The following is a 20,923-nucleotide window of genomic DNA, read 5'->3' on the forward strand; positions in this document are numbered from 1 at the left end:
TTAAAGATAAAATTTTTTAAACTAATTTTTTGTATATAAAAGCCATTTGCCATTGCTGACCTATATTATTCCCTGCTTCCCTGAGACCTAGAACAATACTCAGCAGAGTAGCCATAGTCAATCTTTGTTCAATGAATCCACATGGATACACACCAACTGTTGCCGGTTATTATGAAAGGGAAATCTTTGGTAGCCACCAACCATCCTGTACAAACTCCAGACCAACTACTTCCTCCTTCCAGGATCCCTTACCATTGAGTTGGCGCCCTCTGCTGTCCATCGGCTGGTACTGCAAAGGGCGTTCCATTTCGGCCAGCCATTGCCTTCGTAAACAGGCCCAAACTGATAACCCCCTGGGGTAGCTTTGGATGCAGTTGGCTGCAAGCCCAGCCAGACACCATGCACATGGGCATCATTTAGTCACTTTGAGCTTTGTTTTATCCCCCTCCCCTCTCCTTCCTGTGTCGTTCACAGAACTGAGGGCCCTCTGGTCCAATTCCCTCACTTCGCAGCTGATAAGATTGAGGCCAAGTGAGGAAAGGGGAACCGTTCAAGGTCACACAACCACTCAAACCAGAACTCGGATCCCCATACTCCCAGCTCTGGGTTCACTGACACACCAGGCTGCCTTCTCTTCTCTACAAGATGGGGCAGGACAGGCGTGGTGGCTCAAGCCTAAAATCCCAGCATTATAGGAGGCTGAGGTGTGTGGACCATGAGGTCAGGAGTTTGAGACCAGCCTGGTCAACATGGTGAAACCCTGAAACTACTGAAAATACAAACATGAGCCAGCCATCGTGGTGTGCACCTGTAATTCCAGCTACTGAGGAGGCTGAGGCAGGAGAATTGCTTGAACCTGGGAGGTGGAGATTGCAGTGAGCTGAGATCAGGCTGTTGCACTCCAGCCTGGGCAATATAGTGAGCCCCCCCCCCCCCACAAAATAAGATGAGACAGAAAAGAAGCTGCCCCGGGCTTGGAGGCTTTGGGTTCTCCAAGGACTTCATTCATTTGCCGTGGGGTGGAGAGCCGGGGGTGGGTTCTGCCTGCCCCACCCCCCACCCCACAGCAAATGGATGCTAAGGAGTTAGAGGCCCCAGTTCAAACTCTCCAGAATCTTCTCACCATCTCCTTACCAATATCTGCCTCATTTGGCCTCCACCCATCTCTCTGATCCCTTCTCCCCACCCTTGCTCCCATCCACTCTGCTCCAGCCACAACGGCTTCATTCCAGCCTCGGGGACTTTGCAGTTGCTGCGCCCTTCAGTGGAACCTCCTGTCCCCAGATCTTCGCCTCACTGAGTCCATCCTGTTTTTCCTCAAATGTCGCCTCTGCTGAGAAGCTTTCCTCCGCCACTGGAAAGCAGCCCTCCCTCCCACCTCCACCACAGAGGTTCTGTCTGTGTCCTAGCCCCCAGCACTTTTGTGGGCACTCAGGAGGCGCTCGACTGATAGTTGTTCATTAAATGAGTAAATTACAGGCTTGAAAGGGAGACAGGACCAGAGTCCTAGAAAGGGAGTCAGGGGTGAAAGGCATGGATTAAAGACCGCCTCCACTGAGGGTGACCACAAGTCACCACCTTACTGAGCCTCAAATTTCCCAATTCTATGGTCCTTTCATGCCTGGACAGCCTGAGACTCTCTGATCAGGGAGACTTCGGAGCCTACCCCAGAATGCAGGCCCCTCAGACCTAGCGATGGGGGTGGGGGGGCTCCTCCTTCCTCCTGTCTCTATGGTTCCCTCTGCTAGTTCCAGCTCCAAACCCCTCAGGGAAGGGACGGAGGAAGCCGAGATGAACAGGCAGCCCCACTCCCTGAGGGCAGGCAGCCACACGAGGCCTCTAGGATAATCACGGCCAGCTGGGCTGCCTCTAACCCCCACCCCAGCTCCCTGCTCCTTGGAAGCTGGAGAAGCTCAGCAGCTGCCCACATGTGGTTGTTTGATCAGGGAGTGGGAGAGGGAACTGGCAGCTCCACTGCTGGGCCATGGTGCCAGCTGGGGCCTGCCCTGCCCAATGGCCTTGCTTGAGAAACCATGTGTATGGGCAGGGCCAGGAACGCCAAAGTGCTGGGACGCAGCGACTTCCCTCCAGGCCTGTGGGGAGCAGGAGGCCACTGGCCTCAGGTCAGAGCCACATGTGGCTGTGAGCTGCTGCAGGCAGATCCTTGCACAGCCTAAAGCAGACCTGCAAGCCGGAGCAGCTGCTGACAGAGGCAGGCCCACATGCCCTGAGGCCGAAAGGCAGGGACCAGAGCCAGGGCCAGGGGGTGCAGGTGGGACATGGCCACTAGGCCTGGGAGTCAGCCACTTTCACAGCCAGCTGCTCTCTGCCCATGGGGGACGGGAGGTCAAGATGAGCCAGGGTGGTCCCCCTCCCTGCATGAGGGGCTTCTCAGGGATGGGGCGGGCGTGTTGGAGGCCACGTTCCCAGCTTACCCAATAGAAACTGCTTTTAGGCAGGGAACCAACCCGGAAGGACTGAGTCACTGATTCATGCTGGGACGTCAGTGACCAAGGGTAGATCGGCAGAGCTCTAGGTGTGAAGCTTCTGGGGTTCAGAGCTCTCCAACACATTATCCTAGGGAAACCCGGCAGAAAATGCAATGACTTTTGGTTTTGCGTAAGTTCTGTGCGTGTGCGTGCGTGTAGATTGAGACAGAATTGTCTATCTGACAGCATTTTAACATCCCAAAAGATCCTCAGTCTCAACAAGTGCAAAACCAGCTCAGAATCTACTCTTCACCCGAGCCGGTCCTCTCCACGGGGTCCCTCAGCACCCCCCGTGGGCGGGCAGAAGCCCACGCCTCAGCCCCATCTCCCTCTTTCGGCCTTTGCCGACTCCAGAGATTTCACCTCCTCGAGTCGCCCACCTTTCTCCTGAACAGCGGCCACTGCGGGCTTCCCCGTGCAGCCCGCCCCGCGCATGCGTGGGCTCTCCTCCGTCTCTTGCTATTCCTGCTCCGTCACTCAAGGGTGGGGAGCGGACGCCGCAGCCTGCACGAGCGCCGGCCGCATTCTTGCAAATGACTACTTCACCACCCGCAGGCCCAGGGGTGCGCACCCCAGCAGCAGGCCCTCCCCTACGGGGACTGGAATGGGGAAGAGGCTGCTGGGGGAAGAGGGGCTGTGGATAGAGGCTCCACGAGGCAAAGGCCCTTCCTTGGCCCATAGACTGTTCTCTCCATTGGGAGAGGCATGAGCCGAGGAGAGCCAGAGCAGGGCCCTCTAAAGTGCAAAGCCCAGGGAGGGTTCAAGGACAGAAACGTCATCGCCTCTGCTCGGACCTCCCCTGCCAATTTCTTCCCTATTAGAGGCAACCAAAGGGATCTTTTTAAAATCTAAGAGGATCATGTTACACTCCCCTGCTGTCATCCCTCAGTGGCTCTCCACTGCTTTTAGGACAACAACTGCAGAGTTTCTCAAGAGGCACCTATAAGTCCCTCAGGGCCCAGCCCCTGCCACGACCTCTCATTCTTATTTCTAATCCTGCTTCCCCTCTCTCTCCACTCCAGCCACACGGGCCTTCCTTCAGATCCCTGTGCTGTCCATGGTGCCCACCCACAGACCTTAACACATGCTGTTCCCTCTGCCTGGAATGCTCTTCCCTCTCCACCTGGCCTAGCACACTCCTCCACAACCTTCAGATCTTGGCTCTGGTGTCACCTCCACATGGAAGCCTTCCAGGATTTTTCTGCCTAGCATACTCTCCCTCCCCAGTACCGACTCTCATAGCTCCATTTCCCTCACTCGCCACTGTGGCACTGGGGAGACAACCCAACGCTTGCTTGAGTGATTATGTGATTAATGGCTTCTCACTCTGCTAGGCTAAGGGCTCCATGCAATCAGAGACCAGTCTCTTTTTGCATTGCATCTGGGTAAATATTAACAGCTGGCATTTGCTGAGGGCTTCCCATGTCAGGCATTGTGCTAAATATTTTCCAAGCATTATTTCGTTGCATCTTCTTGACAACCCTATGAGGTAGACACTGCTATTATTTCCATTTAGCAGATGGAGAAACTGAGACACATGGGATTAAGACATTGACCAAAGTCACGTTTGGGTTTTTTGGGTTTGGAGTTGTTTTTTTTTTTTTTTGAGATAGAGTCTTACTCTGTCACCCAGGCTAGAGTGCAGTGGCGTGATCTCGGCTCACTGCAACCTCTGCCTCCCAGATTCAAGTAATCCTCCTGCCTCAGCCTCCCAAGTAGCTAGGATTACAGGCATGCACCACCACACCTGGCTAATTTTGTATTTTGTAAAGATGGGGTTTCACCATGTTGGTCACGCTGGTCTCAAACTCCTGACCTCAAGTGAGCTGCCCACCTTGGCCTCTCAAAGTTCTGGGATTACAGGCGTGACCCACCGCACCCCACCCAAGATCACATTTAATAAGCAGCAGGCTTGGAACCACCCAAGGCGGTGTCAGTGTCAAATGAGAGTCCACAGACTGCACTGCACACCTGCGGTTCCCCCTGTAGCACCACAGTTTCTCCATGGCACACGCTGCATGAATGTTTTCAAATGGTGAGAAAGATACACACACACACACACACACACACACATACACACACAAACACGCATACATACACACATATACACATACACACACGTGCACACACATACACATGCATACACACATGCATACACATACACACACACATACACACATACACACACAAACACACACATACATACACACACATACACATACACACACATGCATACACATACACACATATACACACATGCTTACACATACACACATGCATACACATACACATACAAACACACATACACACACATACATGCACAAACACACATACATACACACACATACACATACACAAACACACACATACACACATACACACACACATACACATACACACACATGCATACACATACACATGCATACACATACACACATACACACACACACATACACACATACACACACATACATACACACGCATACACATACACACACATGCATACACATACATATACACACATGCTTACATACACACATGCATACACATACACATACACACACACAAACACACACATACACACACAAACACATACATACACACACATACACACACACAAACACACACATACACACACAAACACATACATACACACACATACACATACACAAACACACACATACACACACAAACACACACACACACATACACATACACACACATGCATACACATACACACATGCATACACATACACACACACATACACATGCGCGCACACACACACACACACACATACACAGTCTGGAAGAACATGCACCAGAATGAGAACAGATGTGGTTTCTGGATGGTGGGATTACGGATGTTTGTTATCATCTTTCACTTACTGTGTGTTCCAGTTTTTCTGTACTAAACAAGTATTTGTTGATGCCTTTATATTGAGAAAGAAAAACTGAAATCTCTTTAACTTTGATAAAGAAGAAAGAAGGGCACAAAATCAAGGTGTCCAAAGAGACGGTATGCCATTCCTTCCATTCCACCCAAGCCCCCACCTTGTGTAGAAGAGGCAAAGCACATTCCAGATGTAAAGCCCTGGTGAGGTGGCAAGAAGAATGTAGGCGCTGGCTTCCAGCAGACCTGGATCTGACTCTCAGCCTCACTGTGTGGCTTTCGGCCAGTGACTTAACTCCTCCTCTGACCTCAAGGACCTCCTCTGTAAAGCAAGGTCCTATTGTCTCTCCTGCAGAACTGCTGTGAAGACTAGAGAGAAAGCACATAAATGACTCAGCACAGGACGTGGCACACAGTAGATGCTCAGTGAATATGGCCATCAGCTTCAGCCCGCCCTCGTGAACAAACAGGAGGCAGCGTGGGGACCTCACAGACCCCAGGTTCCCACGCACCATCTGGCCCCTTGGCTGGGCCTTTTGTGAGCCATGCTCCTGCCCTCTGGCTCCAGCTGTCTTCTCTCTGGGTTTCACTGCTTGGCTGGCTGGCTTAGGACACTGGACAGCCTGAGATGACCCCAGGGCAAACTATGGGTGGGAACCCCAGGACACAGGCCACCCAGACAGCTGTGTTCCTGCCTGCAGGCATGCCTTGGGGGGTGAAGGATATGACCCCCCCCAACATCCCTACCATCTCCCAGGAGGACAGAAGGAATGTTGTTTTCACCCAGGTGGAAACACCAGATCGGCTTCTGGGGGCTGCAGTGTGGAGATCCTCTAAGGGGACTCTCTTCTGAGACCTCGGGGAGCAGCAGAGAGGGAGGCACAGGGAGGCCGCCTGGAGGCTCGTGGCATGGCTGGCCTGATATTTACTTTCTGCCACAGCCTTGAATACCATCAGGCTCAGAAGGAATTTCCAAGAAGATCGAAACTTGAGGAAATCAAAGTTTAATTAGTCACAGCTGCCATAATGTATTCCAGGTGATGGCTGGTATGGCAGTCTCCCCTCCAGCCACTGACGCCTTTCACCCTCTACAGGGGCAAGTAAACAGTAGGGTGTTTTCTGTGGGAGCCCTTCCCTGGGTCAGCTGAGCAGGAATGGGGGGGGCGGGGAGAGGGCCACGTGCGGCCTCTGGCCACCTAGCCTGCGGTCTGAGGGGGAGGGCAGAGGGAGCCCTCCACGCAGCCAGCCAGCCTCCCCGGTCTCCAATACCTGCTCAACTTCCATCTGGCATCTTTGCAAGTGATAGCAAAGGCCACGTGGAATGATAGGGGTGGCTTGAAGTCATGGAATTAGGTCTCAGCTCACTCCTCAGTGGCAGTGTGGCCTTGGACAAGTCATTTAACTGGTAGAATGGCAAAACAGGCAGGAGTCAGAGGGCCTGGGTTTGAATCTAGCCCTGTCGCTCAGCTGTGTGGCCTGGGAGAGTTCGTGAACCTCTCTGAGCCTTTATTGTTCCATGTATAAAATGGAGTCAGGGACCAGGCGCGGTGGCTCACACCTGTAATCTCAGCACTTTGGGAGGCCGAGGCAGGTGGATCACTTGAGGTCGGGAGTTGAGACCAGCCTGGCCAACATGGAAAAACCCCATCTCTAGTAAAAATACAAAATTAGCTGGGCATGGTGGCACACGCCGATAATCCCAGCTACGCCAGAGGCTGAGGCAGGAGAATCGCTTGAACCCGGGAGGCAGATGTTGCGGTGAGCCAAGATCGCACCATTGCACTCAGCCTGGGTAACAAAAGCAAAACTCCAACTCTAAATAAATAAATAAAGGAAGAGCACTGGCTCATTGGATTCCTGAAAGAGTTAAACAAAGTAACACATGAATGACGTTAGTGCAGAGCTGAGACACCACAGGAACTCAGCGAGTAACCGCAGTGAGCCTTGCTTTTCCTATCGGCAAACTAGAACGTGTCTCCTATGCTACAGAAGATGAGGAGGTGCTTTCAGCCTCTAACAAAAGCCCACCCTACAGACAGACGAGGATCAGCCCAGCGGAGCAGTGTCCTCAGAGAGGAGTGTTCCAGGGCACCCGCCGTGTGGGAGGGTGGCACCAGGCATCCTGGGGTGGGGTCCAGCTGCCGGGCTGACAACGGTGTGAAGCAGGCTCAGGTGATGGGGCTTGTCTTTGCTTCACCCTTCTCTGAGTCTATGCTAAACTGAGCCCCTCCAGAAGTCACTTCAGCCAACAGCAGTGGTATGACCCCCTTGCTGGAGGCATGCCAGTGGGTGCCCCCAGCACTCCTCCCACTCCATCAGCAGATCCGATGGAGTTTCCATGTTCCAGCTTAGCAGCTCATCAGAAGCTGGTTCTGTTCAGTTCCAACCAAGTTTGGGGACAGGGATAGTGGCTGGGGTTTGCCTTTCACCTTGCTCTTGCCTTGGCTCCATTAAGCCCTGGCTCTACCCCGTGCCTGGGGATTCGAGTGTCCACGGATGTAGAAAAGTACTGCCAGGCACAGTGTCTCACCCCTGTAATCCCAGCACTTTAGGAGGCCGACGCAGGCAAATCACTTGAGCCCAGGAGTTCAAGACCAGCCTAGGCAACATGGTGAAACCCCATCTCTCCAAAATATTAAAAAATTAGACAGGCACAGTGACACACGCCTGTAGTCCTAGCTATTCAGGAGGCTGAGGTGGGAGGATTGCGTGGGCCTGGGGGGTGGAGGTTGCAGTGAGCAGAGATTGCACCACTGCACTGTAGCCTGGGTGACAGAGCCAGATGAAAAGAAAGAAGGAAGGAGGGAGGGAGGGAGGGAGGGAGAGAAAGAAGGAAGGAGGGAGGGAGGGAAAGAAGGAAGGAGGGAGGGAAGGAAGGAAGGAGAGAGGGAAGGAAGGAAAGGAGGGAGGGAGGGAGGGAGGGGAAGGGAGGTAAGGAAGGAGAGGGGAAGGAACTGTCCCCAAGGACACAGAAAGCACCATGCCAGGTGGCTGGTCAGTGGGCGATGCTTCTGCTGCCATGCATGGGAGGAGCCACATGTGTACTCATAGAGACTGAACCATTGGCAGGCACAAGTGCCACTCCACTTGGCATTCTGCGGTCTGCTGCAGACAGTCCCCTCGGGAGTGGAGATTGCCGTGAGGTGGACCTGACTCTTTTCAGATCCGCACCGTCTCTCCAGAGCCAGCTCCTTGTCCTCTTCCGCGCCAGCTGCTCTCCCTCTGTCTCTCTCCTTTTCCCCCATCACTAGGAGTCATTTCTAGTCTAAGTTTTTAAAACTCAAAGCCAAGAATTTGTTCCTTTTCTCTTTGCATTTCCCCTTCCCTGAGTCAATGAACAGAAAAGCCCAGCCAACTGAAGGCAAGGGGCAAGGAGAGGAAGAAAACAACAGAAACCCCATCCTGGCCAATGTGGTGAAATCCCATTTCTACTAAAAACACAAAAAGTTAGCTGGGCATTGGTGGCACGTACCTGTAGTCCCAGCTACTTGGGAGGCTGAGGCAGGAGAATCACTTGAACCCAGGAGGCGGAGGTTGCAATGAGCCAAGACCTCGCCATTGCACTCCAGCCTGGATGACAGAGTGAGACTCCATCTCAAAAAAAAGAAAAGAAGAAAAAGAAAAGACCAGAATCCAAAACCTCTCAGCTAACAGTTTGAAACCAGTATCTCCCAACACAGTAGAAGCAGCCCATGTGTCTCCAGTACTGCACCACCAGGCATGCCTAGGCAACCATGTTGGGTGGAATATTTTTCCTGGATAAATGTGTTATTGATGAAGACCGTCATTCGGGCAGCATCTCTCTTCCTCTTACCCTGCAGTGGTGATTGAGAAGTAACAGTGTGGCGGGCACCATTGGTTGCCCATGTGCAGCCAACCTGTCTCAACTGCAGAGGCTGAAAATGGCAGCTAGTCACTTTCCCAGCCTCTCTTGCTGCTAGGGATGGTCATGTGACCCAATTCTGGCCAATGGGACCTGAGAGGAAGTTGGCTGAAGTGACTTCTGGGAAAAGGTTTTCTCTCTGGTTAAAAAAAAAAAAAAGATAGGTGGGGAGGAGACATCCTTCCTGCTCAAAGAGGATGTGTGAGGTGAGGAGAAGACGTCTTTCCTGCTCACAGAGGATGTGTGAAGACTGTTGCCTTGGCAGTCATCTTGTGACCACAAGAGAACCAGCCTGAGAACAAAAGCCAATACTTGGAAAGCCTCTGGTTCTCTGAGGATATGATTGTGCCTCGTATAATCAACCTGCAGACTTCCTGTTAAGTGAGAGAAGGAGTGGGAAACCTCTTACATGAATCAAATTTTAATTCACTTACTTGCAGCCAGAAGCAGCCCAACTAACTCTTAGAAAGTGTTTCAGAATTCTTTCAGGTCTGCACTAGTTAGGGATCTTTTTAGTTGCAAGTAGCCACAGCAATCCAATTTAAACTTTCTCTGCCAAAAAAGGGCAACTTTCAACATTAATATATATGGGTGTCTTATGAAACTCAGCAGAAATATGCCTGGGCCTCAGAACACTTGGAATCAGGGACCAAAGACTGTCGAGATTTTCTCTCTGACTCTCACTGTGTAAGATAATAAACTCCTGATCATCTTTTTATTATAATAAGTCTGGTTGTCCATAATTGATTTTTTAAATTTAATTTTAAGATGCCTTGAGAAGAAAAATGACCACATGTCCTAGCTTTAAAACTGCATTTATACTGCAGAAGGACTTTTAACCCATTCAAACTGTGAAGAATTTTCCTTTAATGCACTAAACAAGTGTGTAGAAGGCCTTGAGGATCTGGAAATATGGTTTCCTTCTCTGCAGACGCACCATGTCACATTCTGGGTGCTCGGAGAGAGGCTAATGATGAGAAATCTTCAGATGACAATGTGAAAGAAAGATCCCTCTCTGGTGTCCGTGAGGAAGCCACTTCCCCGGGGGATCTCCATCTTCTGCTACGCAGAGACCATCTCTGTCCAGAGAACCGGCAGCTTCCCTTTCCCAACCTGAGTTCAACATCTGGTTTCAAATCCTCTGTCAGATGCCAACATAGGAAGAATTTCCAGTGTCACCATTAACTCCGTCAACCTGTAAACACAACATTTTGAGTGTGCTGTGTCTGTAAGAAGTAAAGTTTGTGAGACTATTTTAAGTCTGCCTTTTACATTAAAAAGATCAAGTTTTGAGGCCAGGCACAGTGGCTCACACCTATCATCCCAGCACTTTGGGAAGCCAAGGTGGACAGATCACCTGAGGTCAGGAGTTCAAGACCAGCCTGGCTAACATGATGAAACATCGTCTCCAATAAAAATATATAAATTAGCTGGGTATGGTGGCACATGCCTGTAATACCAGCTACTCTGAAGTCTAAGGCAGGAGAATCGCTTGACCCCAGGAGGTGGAAGTTGCAGTGAGCCGAGATCGTGCCACTGCACTCCAGCACTCCAGCCTGGACGACAGAGGAACACTCCGTCTCGAAAAAATATATATATGTCAAGGTTTGTAATATAAAAATTTGATAATAGCACAATCAAAGGTGAAGTATAAAAGAGAAGGTGGCCGAGTACAGGGGCTCACACCTGCAATCCCAGCACTTTGGGAGGCCAAGGCAAACAGATCACCTGAGGTCAGGAGTTCAAGACCTGCCTGACCAACATGAAGAAACCCCATCTCTACTAAAAATACAAAAATAGCCAGGCGTGGTGGCGCATGCCTCTAATCCCAGCTAGTCGGGAGGCTGAGGCAGGAGAATTGCGTGAGCCTGGGAGGCAGAGGTTGCAGTGAGCCGAGATCACACCACTGCACTCCAGCCTGGGTGAAACTCCATCTCAAAAAAAAGGAGCGAAACTCCATCTCAGAAAAAAAAAAAAAAAGAGAGAGAGGTGAATGGTTATGAGTGGACGTGCAATGTTACAGGTGTGTGGATGGTTTGGGGCTTTGTGTGTTTTCAAAGCTTCTCCAGTGAGCCTGGGGCAGGAGGAACCACAGCATGGTGTGAGTCCCTTGAGGACAAAAGGCAGGTCTTAACACATCACAGAGTCTCTGCCCCTGGGACAAGTGTGACTGGCATGTAGTAGGTGTTAACCAATGTCCCCTGAATCAATGAATGAGGAAGAGCAAAGGTGGCATGCAAAGGATTTTCTGTGGGATCTTTCCCTATGACAAAATGTCAGAGAAGCTGCTTCTATTTTGGGAACTGGCCTCTCAAGAAAAGGACTGGGAACAAGGAGGCGGGGGTGGGTCCGCTGGGAGTTCAAAGGGAGCCACGGCCCTCCCTACCGGGGGTGCTGACCTGCAGCCAGGGCTGGGCCCAGACAAAGTGGCTTCTCGGAAGCCCCCTGCCCACGGGGAGGCTTGCTGCCCTGCCCCGGGCCCCGGGAGAAAATGCGTTTGTTTACTTGACCTGAATGACATGTTTATTGATTTCTCTGGAGCTGTTCATTCATAAAGGCCAATTGAGCCCCCCTCCTGGGGATGCCAAGGGCCTTTTAACAAGCTCCCCGGAGAGTAACTTCTGAAAATGATTCGCTGATGAGCCAGAAATGGAATTTTCGAATTTGCCTCCCCAGTAGGCTCCTATGGCCCAAAGCTGCTGAGCAGCCGGCCCGAGCTGCCGTCCTGTGACTCCCGGCAGGCAGGGCACAGCGGGCAGGGCAGGACCGGCATGGCCCAGCTGTGTCACACTCAACAGCATCCAGACAATCAAGGCAAAAGTGGTTTGTTGCTCCAGTTGTCTGGATCAATCTTCCACTGCAATTAGCTTGAGTAGATGGAGGCAAAGGTAGATGGGGAAGATGGATGGAGGGAGTTTTTGTTTTTGTTTTTGAGATGGAGTCTCGCTCGTTTGCGCAGGCTGGAGTGCATCGGCACAATCTTGGCTCATTGCAACCTCCACCTCCCGGATTCAAGAGGTTCTCCTGCCTCAGCCTCCCGAGTAGGTGGGATTACAGACATGCACCACCATGCCCAGCTAATTTTTGTATTTTTAGTAGAGACGGATTTCACCAGGTTGGCCAGACTGGTCTCAAACTCCTGACCTCACGTGATCCGCCTGCCTCGGCCTCCCAAAGTGCTGGAATTGTAGGCGTGAGCCACCACACCCGGCCAAGTTTCTTGAACGGAAACACAGTTTTCTTTCTCTTTGGTTCCAACAATTGCAGTTCTTGCCCAACACCAGCTGCTCAAAGAATGTTGTTCCTCATCCGATTCAACCCTCTCGTTTGACTGCAGAGGAAGCAAAGGCCCAGAGAAGAGAAGTAACGTGGCTGAGGTCACACAGCCAGGTGCCTTCCGTCAGGATTTAAATATTTACATCCTTACTCTTACTCAGTCCTTACAATAAACATGAGCTAGGTATTAGTACCCTGTCATTGTATTTCATTATACAGTTACTTTCCAGTATTTTTCTCTTTTTTTCCTCTGCATTCTATTCTAGGAAATACTTTCTTTTCTTGTATCTTACCAGATGCCGCTGCTGTTGCTGGTCCTCAGCTGGCGTTTGGGATCCCACGCTCTAGAGAACGCTTGCTGAGTCCCGGTGCAGTGGCTCAGGCCTGTAGTCCCAGCACTTTGGGAGGTGAGGCAGGCAGATCACCAGAAGTCAGGAGTTAGAGAACGCTTGCTTCCTTTGCTCTGATGGTTAACTTTTTCTCTTTGCCCTTTCCTTTTTCTCCCTTGTCCTTTTCTTTCTCCTTCATGTCTACCTTTTTCTCCCCTCCCTTCTCTCCTTTTTTCCTTAAGGGGCAACCCAGAGTCTGTCTTGTGAGTGAAGAAATATGAGTTCCAGTTGCTATGTTGTCACCACCTTGCTGGGTGACCTCAGACAAATTACTTCTCTCTGGGCTTCAGCTTCCCAATCTGTAAAATGAGAGATTGCGCCTTTGCTCTTTGAAATTGCTTCCAGCTTGGAGAGCCTGATACAGCTACAAGTCTCTAGAATCCTGTTGACTCACTACTAAAGCAAATGCATTTTCTGCCTTCTGATCTGCTGGCTGAAGTCTTTTTTGTTTTTTAGACAAAGTCTTGCTTTGTCGCCCAGGCTGGAGTACAGTAATGTGATCTCAGCTCACTGAATTCTTTGCCTTCTGGGTTCAAGGGATTCTCCTGCCTCTGCCTCCTAAGTAGCTGGGATTACAGGCACCCCCACCATGCCTGCCTACTTTTTTGCATTTTTAATAGAGACAGGCTTTTACCAGGTTGGCCAGGCTGGTCTCAAACTCCTGGCCTCAAGTGATCCGCCTCCCTCAGCCTCCCAAAGTGCTGGGATTACAGGTGTGAGCCACCGCTGGCTGAAGTCTTAACCAGAGGAATTGGGGTGCATTAGTAAGAAGTCAAACCAAAGGGGGACAGGCTGATATTCATTCCCACTGGAGAAAGACCCCCCTCAATGTCACACTGTTGACACTACTAGTACCTCCTCATGGGTGACAGGGGCCCCTCCACGTGCTCTGCTTCAGGATTATGGACCATCCTACTTTGTTCTCTGTTATTGAGTGTGACGTGGCTGTCACTCTTGATTCAGCATTATTGAGAGAGAAGCTTCTTATTTTCTCTTAGGGATTTTGATGGCAATCAAGATGTGCTGGCAGCAGGGGACCAATGGAAACTTGGTAATGGTCTGAACCTTTTATACTCCATTATATTCTTTTGAAAAAAATTTAAATTGCTCTTAAAATGATTAAATAAATATTTAAAAGTTAAATAGCCCTAAAAGAGCAAGATCTTTAAGCAAGGAGACTCATGAACGTATCATGATACATTTCTTACAATGCTCATTCGACTCCACTCATTCTGACCATGGTTTTGTCTACAGTGTTGTCAAAATACTTCTAATTTCCTCTCAAATTGATTTTAAGAAGAAAGTATTCCCAGTGGGCCTTCCCAGTGACTGTCGATGTTCTAGGGTTTGAGGACTTTTGGGAGTGGGTATTTAAAAGCCCTTAGCTTTGTTCTTTCTAATAAAAGCGATGGGATTGCCTGCTTTTGAGTAATCACAAAGCAGGTTATTACCGGTCTTGAGGAAAATGTCGCATGGCTGAACATGCTATATTCACATCCTATTGATGCTCTAGCAAATTACATCAACCATAGTGGCGTAAACAACACCAGTTTATTGCCTTACTGTTCTGGAGGTCAGAGGTGTCACTGGACTAAAATCAAGGTGTCAGCAGAGCTGTGCTCCTTCTGCATGCTCCAGGGAAGAACTCGTTCCTTGCCTCTTCCAGCTTCCAGAGGCTGCCTGCATTCCTTGGCTTCTGGCTGTTTTCCTTCTTCAAAGCCAGCAGCGACAACACTTTGACGTCTGCTTCCATCGCCACATCTCCTCGTGTGATTAGAACTCTCCTGCCTGCCTCTTTCCCTTTAATGACCCCTGTGATTACAATGAATACACCCAGATAGTCCAGGAGAATCTCCCCATCAAAAGCCCCTTGACTTAATTTCATCTGCAGAGACCCTTTTGCTGTGTAAGGTCATGTGTTCACAGCTTATAGGACTAGAATGCGGACATCTTTGGGGTGCCGTGATTCTGCTTACCACAGGTGTCTTTTGACTTCAGGAAAAATAGTATGATAGAGTGCAGAAGTAAGCCAGATTCCCCCATCCCCATCCTCATGCCCCTTCTCAACATGACTTTGCATGACTTCTTTATTTATTATTATTATTTTGAGGCGGATTCTTGCTCTGTTGCCCAGGCCGGAGTGCAGTGGCACAATCTTGAATCACTGCAAACTCCACTTCCCAGGTTCAAGACTGAGTTGAACTCAACCTAGTCAACTAGGTTGAGTTCCGGCTTTACCACTTACTAGCTGGTGACTTTGGACAATTTGCTTAACCTCTTTTGCCTCAGTTCCTTCATCTGTAAAATATGGAGGATGATAACCAACCTCATAGGATTTTGTGAAGATTAAAAGAGCCGTATAAAATGCTTCCTTGCTGGTCACGGAGGAAGCACTCAGCAAAGGGAAATATTATTATCATAACTACAACCAGCTTCTGCTTTCAAGGAACTTAGAGATAGGTTACAGACAAAATAATATGCCAGAAATGAAGCAAGCACCCATGAATGTTTCAAATGAATGAGTGACTCTGTACAAGATAAAAAGTACCCTGGTCATGAGAAAGGGGGAGATGGACACTTAAAGGTAGAACACCGTAGGTGTTCAAAGGTAGGAGCTCAGCTTCTGGCTGAGCTGCTTGTAGGCGGCCTCCCGGAGGAGGTAGCTTTTGGGCCAGCCCGTGAGGGGTGGAGAGGACTTTAGCGTCTGTGATAAGGAAGCCACCTCTGGGCAGTGGGTGTAGAGCAGCATGAGCTCGCAAACCCAGGCCCTTAGGAGCCCACGTGCGCACCCGCGTAGTTGGAGCGTTGCGTGTGGGAGGGGAGACGAGAGACAGAGGTCTTTGATCACTTCCTGTGTTTATCTACTCGGTGGAGCCTTCAAACCGAGCAAGGCATGTAGACCAGGGAGGCTGTCCAAAAGGGGCCTTCCTGCGGGAGAGGGAATGGCAGAAATCAGGCCCTGGCCCCGAGCCTGGCTCAGCACCCAGGGGACCAGAGGCCCAGCCAGCCAGGAGCATCCGTGGTTCCTTCTTTGTGGTCCTGGTGCATGGCACTGTGGACACTGTGTCTTGGAGGCACCCCTGGGTATCCATTCCACCTAGCCCTGAGGAGGGCTGGGAACCTGCCGGAGACGCAGCCCCTGGACGCCGTACACTCATTCCTCCACCTTCCTCAGCACCCACCACTTCTCTCCTTTTAAAGCCACTTTTAAAATATGGTCATCGCCTCTCAATCCTTGGAAGACGCCTTCTCCTTCTCCTCCTTCCCCTTCCCCTCCCCCTTCCACCCTCCTCTTGCTCCTTCTCCCCCACCTCCTCCTCCTCCTCTTCCTCCTCCTCCTCCTCTGAGCCTTGCTATGTTGATCAGGCTTGAGTGCAGTGATGAAATTTCAGCTCGCTGCAATCTCTGCCTCCCAGGTTCAAGTGATTCTCCTACCTCAGCCTCCCAAGTAGCTGGGATTATAGATGTGCACCACCACGCCCAGCTACTTTTTGTATTTTTAGTAGATACAAGGTTTCACCATGTTGGCCAGGCTGGTCTTGAACTCCTGACCTCAAGTGATCCACCTGCCTCGGTCTCCCAAAGTGCTGGGATTACAGGCATGAGCCACCGTGCCCAGCCCCTTCTTGAAAGACTTCTATCAGCTAAAACAGTTAGTGGGTGATCCTGATTGACAGGGGCACCAACCCTACCTCCCACCCAGGCCACGGGGAGAAATGGAAGGCACCAGTCCTCCATCCTTCAGTGAGCTGGTTTTCCCTCTACCTCTCTGGACTCACAGAGCCTAGGTTCAGTTCCCAGCTCTACCACATTCTAGCTGTGTGACTTGGCAAATCACACCATTTCTCTGGGTCTGTTTCCTGATCTGGAAAATGAGGAGTACAACTTTCCCAATTGAAAAATGCACAATAAACCCTAATAGGACCTTCCATAGAGGCTTTCCTCTTCCCTCCTTCCCTCTTGAGCCCCCTGCCTCACACCTGGAGCCCATCTCTTGCTGTCCCGTCCAGCAGCCCTGAGCACACCCTCCCTGATCTCTTGGCCCTGACTGGCCAGTCCATTGCCCTGGGGGCTACTTGGCCAGGGGGCCCACTTCTTGCTTGGCTGCCAGAGGGGCCTTGAGTGTTGAAATCCTTCCATTCCACAAGGCCAGAAACTTGATTATGGTATTAATTAAAGCAAGATGCTGGGTCTGGGAGATTTATTTTCTTTTCCATATCTGTGGCTGTAAATGCCACTCAGGGAGCTCAAAGGCCCGTGTCAGCCTGCATCAGGCTCCTGAACCGAAGCTCTGTTCCCGGTTTGGTCTCCTCAGCCCCTCCTTCTCAGCGCCAGGAAGGAAGTGTGTGTTGTGACACCCACCCCTCACCCCAATTTCCCCTGCTCCTTCTGCACAGGCGAAAGGGGGAAATACCTGGGCAATGTGAGGTGGGGAGGAAATTTTCCAAGAAATTTGTTTTAAGTTTCTGCCTCATCATTACAGGACTTTCACATTTCTATTTTTAGCTGCACAAACGAGCCAGGCCCACATTCCCCTCATCTCCCCCTGCCCCAACCTTTATTTATACAAAGCACATGCCGGAATCATTATTTTAAAACCTCCAAACCCATAATTGCTCAGGTAGGTGAAGAATGCAGCCTTTATGGCTGTCGCTCGGGGAGAGGGCTGCAGTGCTCCTGGGGGACTATGGCTTATTCATATGTCTATCGCTCTGTGCCTTGCCCACCCTGAACCCCTGGAATGCCCAGAAGAATCAAGTAACTTAGAAGCATTCACGATAATAGAGTTCAACCATTTTTTAAAAGGAAACATCCCTAGAGTACAGATGAAATTTGTCCCAAGACCCCTACAAGATATCGGTGTCATCGCTGGGATTAGAACCCAGAGGTGTCTCAACTCCCAACCTGGTCCTAGTCATTCTACTCCACCATGAAAACTAGTTGAAAGCTGGACTGCATGAGTTTGAACCTCAGAGTGACCCTTTTTTTTTTTTTTGAGACAGAGTCTTGCTCGGTCACCCAGGCCGGAGTGCAGTGGCACGATCTCAGCTCACTGCAATATCCGCCTCCCAAGTTCAAGCAATTATACAGCCTCAGCCTCCCGAATAGCTGGGATTACAGGCACCCACCACTACTAATTTTTGTATTTTTAGTAAAGACAGGGTTTTGTCATGTTGGTCAGGCTGGTCTCGAACTCCTGACCTTAGGTGATCCACCTGCCTCAGCCTCCCAAAGTGCTGGGATTACAGGCGTGAGTCCCCGCGCTGGCCACAGGGCCACTTATTAACTGTGAGACTTTGAACAACTTTTATCAAATCGTTCTGTATCTCAGTTTCCTTATCTTTCAAATGAGGATTACAAAATTACCCACCTGATAAGATTGAGTGGGGATTTAATGAGTGCCTGGAAGAAAGTAAGCCTGAGGTCCTAGTTCTGATTTCCCCAGGAAGCAGGGCCACGCCATGAGCTCCTCCCAGGAGTCATGTGTTCCCACACGGGGAGCTGCTTTGCTCTCTGTGCAGTGGGGGCCGTGGAGGATGGTTACCACAGCTCTGCCCCTCCAGGAGGATTTCGCCTCACCACTGTCTTTTAGGACCCCCCTAAGGCAGGTGCTAACAGTCCCCATTTTGCCAGTGTATATACGGCTCCAACCTACCTGTGAACCAGCCAAGTTCTTTCCTTCAGATCCTAAAGAACTCTCTGAGGCCACACTTGTGAGCTGAGTCAGCGCTATCAGTCTGGCCAGGCGCAGTGGCTCACGCCCGTAATTCCAGCACCTGGAGAGACCAAGGCAGGAGGATTTCTTGAGCCAGAAGTTTGAGACCAGCCTGGGCAACATAACAATACCTCATCTCTACAAAAAATAATAATAATAATAATAATTAGCTGGACTTGGTGGCACATGCCTGTGGTCCTAGCTACTCGGGAGGCTGAGGCAGAAGGATCTCTTGAGCCCAGGAGTTTGAGACCAGCCTGGGCACCATAGTGAGACCCTAGCTGGGCGTGGTGGCTCACGCCTGTAATCCCAGCACTTTGGGAGGTTGAGGCAGATGAATCACATGGTCAGGAGTTCAAGACCAGCCTGGCCAACAGGGTGAAACCCCATCTCTACTAAAAATACAAAAATTAGCTGGGCATGGTGCTGCGTGCCGATAGCTACTTAGGAAGCCGAAGCGTGGGAATCGCTTGAACTCAGGAGGTGGAGGTTGCAGTCAGCCGAGATTGTGCCACTGCACTCCAGCCTGGGCAACAGAGCAAGACTCTGTCTCAGAAAAACAAAACAAACAAAAAAACCATAGTGAGACCCCACCTCCATTAGGAAAAAAAAAAAGAGAGAGGTGTCAGTTTAGAAAAGGCAGTTCCATGGGTTCTGCCCTGCTATCTGTTCATATAATTTATTTGTGCCTCCTGAACCTGCTTGGACTCAATCCCAAGTAAACCATTTCCATCATGTAACTGGAAGCACTCTAACTACCTTTCGATTTGGACGCTCTGACAATACACAGCTCACAATGGACAGGCAGCCCTGCCATGTGGCCACTTGCATCCCGTGGTGAAGTACTCTGTATCTACTGTGGTTTAGCGTCCTGCCAGGAGCTGCTTTTCCAGTGGAGAGTCCTCTCTGCCAGAGAGGACCTGGCCTTGACGCAGGAACTCTAGAACTGTATCCCTAGAACTCTAGGAATCTGCACTCGGCCCTCCCCATGGATCTCACAAGGTGCTCTACATGGTGTGCCGATCTAGCAGTGACACCTCTGACACTTCAGATCGGTGGGCGTGTATGGTCTAAGGGGCGCGGCAGCTTGCACCTAGGGCTGCTTTATGACTTTCATGGGTACTAGGCATTACTGCCTTGGTGGGCCTCATCTTTCACGTAAAAAAATTCAACTGCAGTGGCTCACGCCCATAATCCCAACACTTTGGGAGGCCAAGGCGGGCAGATCACCTGAGGTCAGGAGTTTGAGACCAGCCTGGCCAACATGGTGAAACCCTGTCTCTACTAAAAATACAAAAATTATTCAGGCATGGTGGTACACACCTGTAATCCCAGGTACTCGGAAGGCTGAGCAGAATTGCTTGAACCCAGGAGGCGGAAGTTGCAGTGAGCTGAGACGGTACCACTCCATTCCAGCCTGGGCTACACATTAATTAAATTAATTTTTTAAATTCTATTTTGTGACTCCATTGGTGGTATAAAAATGAACATAATCTAGGATGGATTCATTATTTTATTATTATATTCATTTTTCTTTTGATTTTAAAATAAAATCTTTTGTGGGCCCACGAAACTAGCGGGAACTCCCTGCAACCTCCGCCTCCTGGGTTCAAGCAACTGTCCTGCCTCAGCCTCCCAAGTAGCTGGGACTACAGGTGCATGCCACCACACCCGGCTAATTTTTGTACTTTTAGTAGAGACGGGGTTTCTACATGTTGGCCAGGCTGGCCTCGAACACTTAACCTCAGATGATTCACCCACATTGGCTTCCCAAAGTGCTGGGATTACAGTCATGAGCCACCACACCTGGCCAGATTGTTTTTATCTTTAGTTTATGAGGGAAAATAGCCATTATCATTTACCATCTAGGACTCATGGACCACTCAAATATTTTAAATCTTTTAAAAAAAAGAACTTACAAAAATAAGAATACAGGGAGAGTGCAGAACAAATTATTAGATATTCTAAAAAGAATTTAAGCATAACAAACCTAAATTTTCATTTCCTATTTTCCTGGGTTTTGAAGGTACATACTTAAAATGGACAACAGTCTCTGAATACACCTAAATTCTCATCAACTGCTATACATGGACCAGAACCACATGCATCTTATAAATACAGATGTCAGATTCAAAATACATCTCTACTGGATCCTAGCTTCTCGTCATTTCTGATTTTCCTGCTTGCACTTGCAAATTCAAAGTGCAATACTTTAAGAATTTTTTTTAACCAGGAACACATGCACTTTATTGAATGCCCTTGTAGAAAAGTGTTTGAGGA

Source organism: Cebus imitator, unplaced genomic scaffold (genome assembly GCF_001604975.1).
Source record: "Cebus imitator isolate Cc_AM_T3 unplaced genomic scaffold, Cebus_imitator-1.0 Scaffold87, whole genome shotgun sequence".
NCBI classification, from domain to species: Eukaryota; Metazoa; Chordata; class Mammalia; order Primates; family Cebidae; genus Cebus; species Cebus imitator.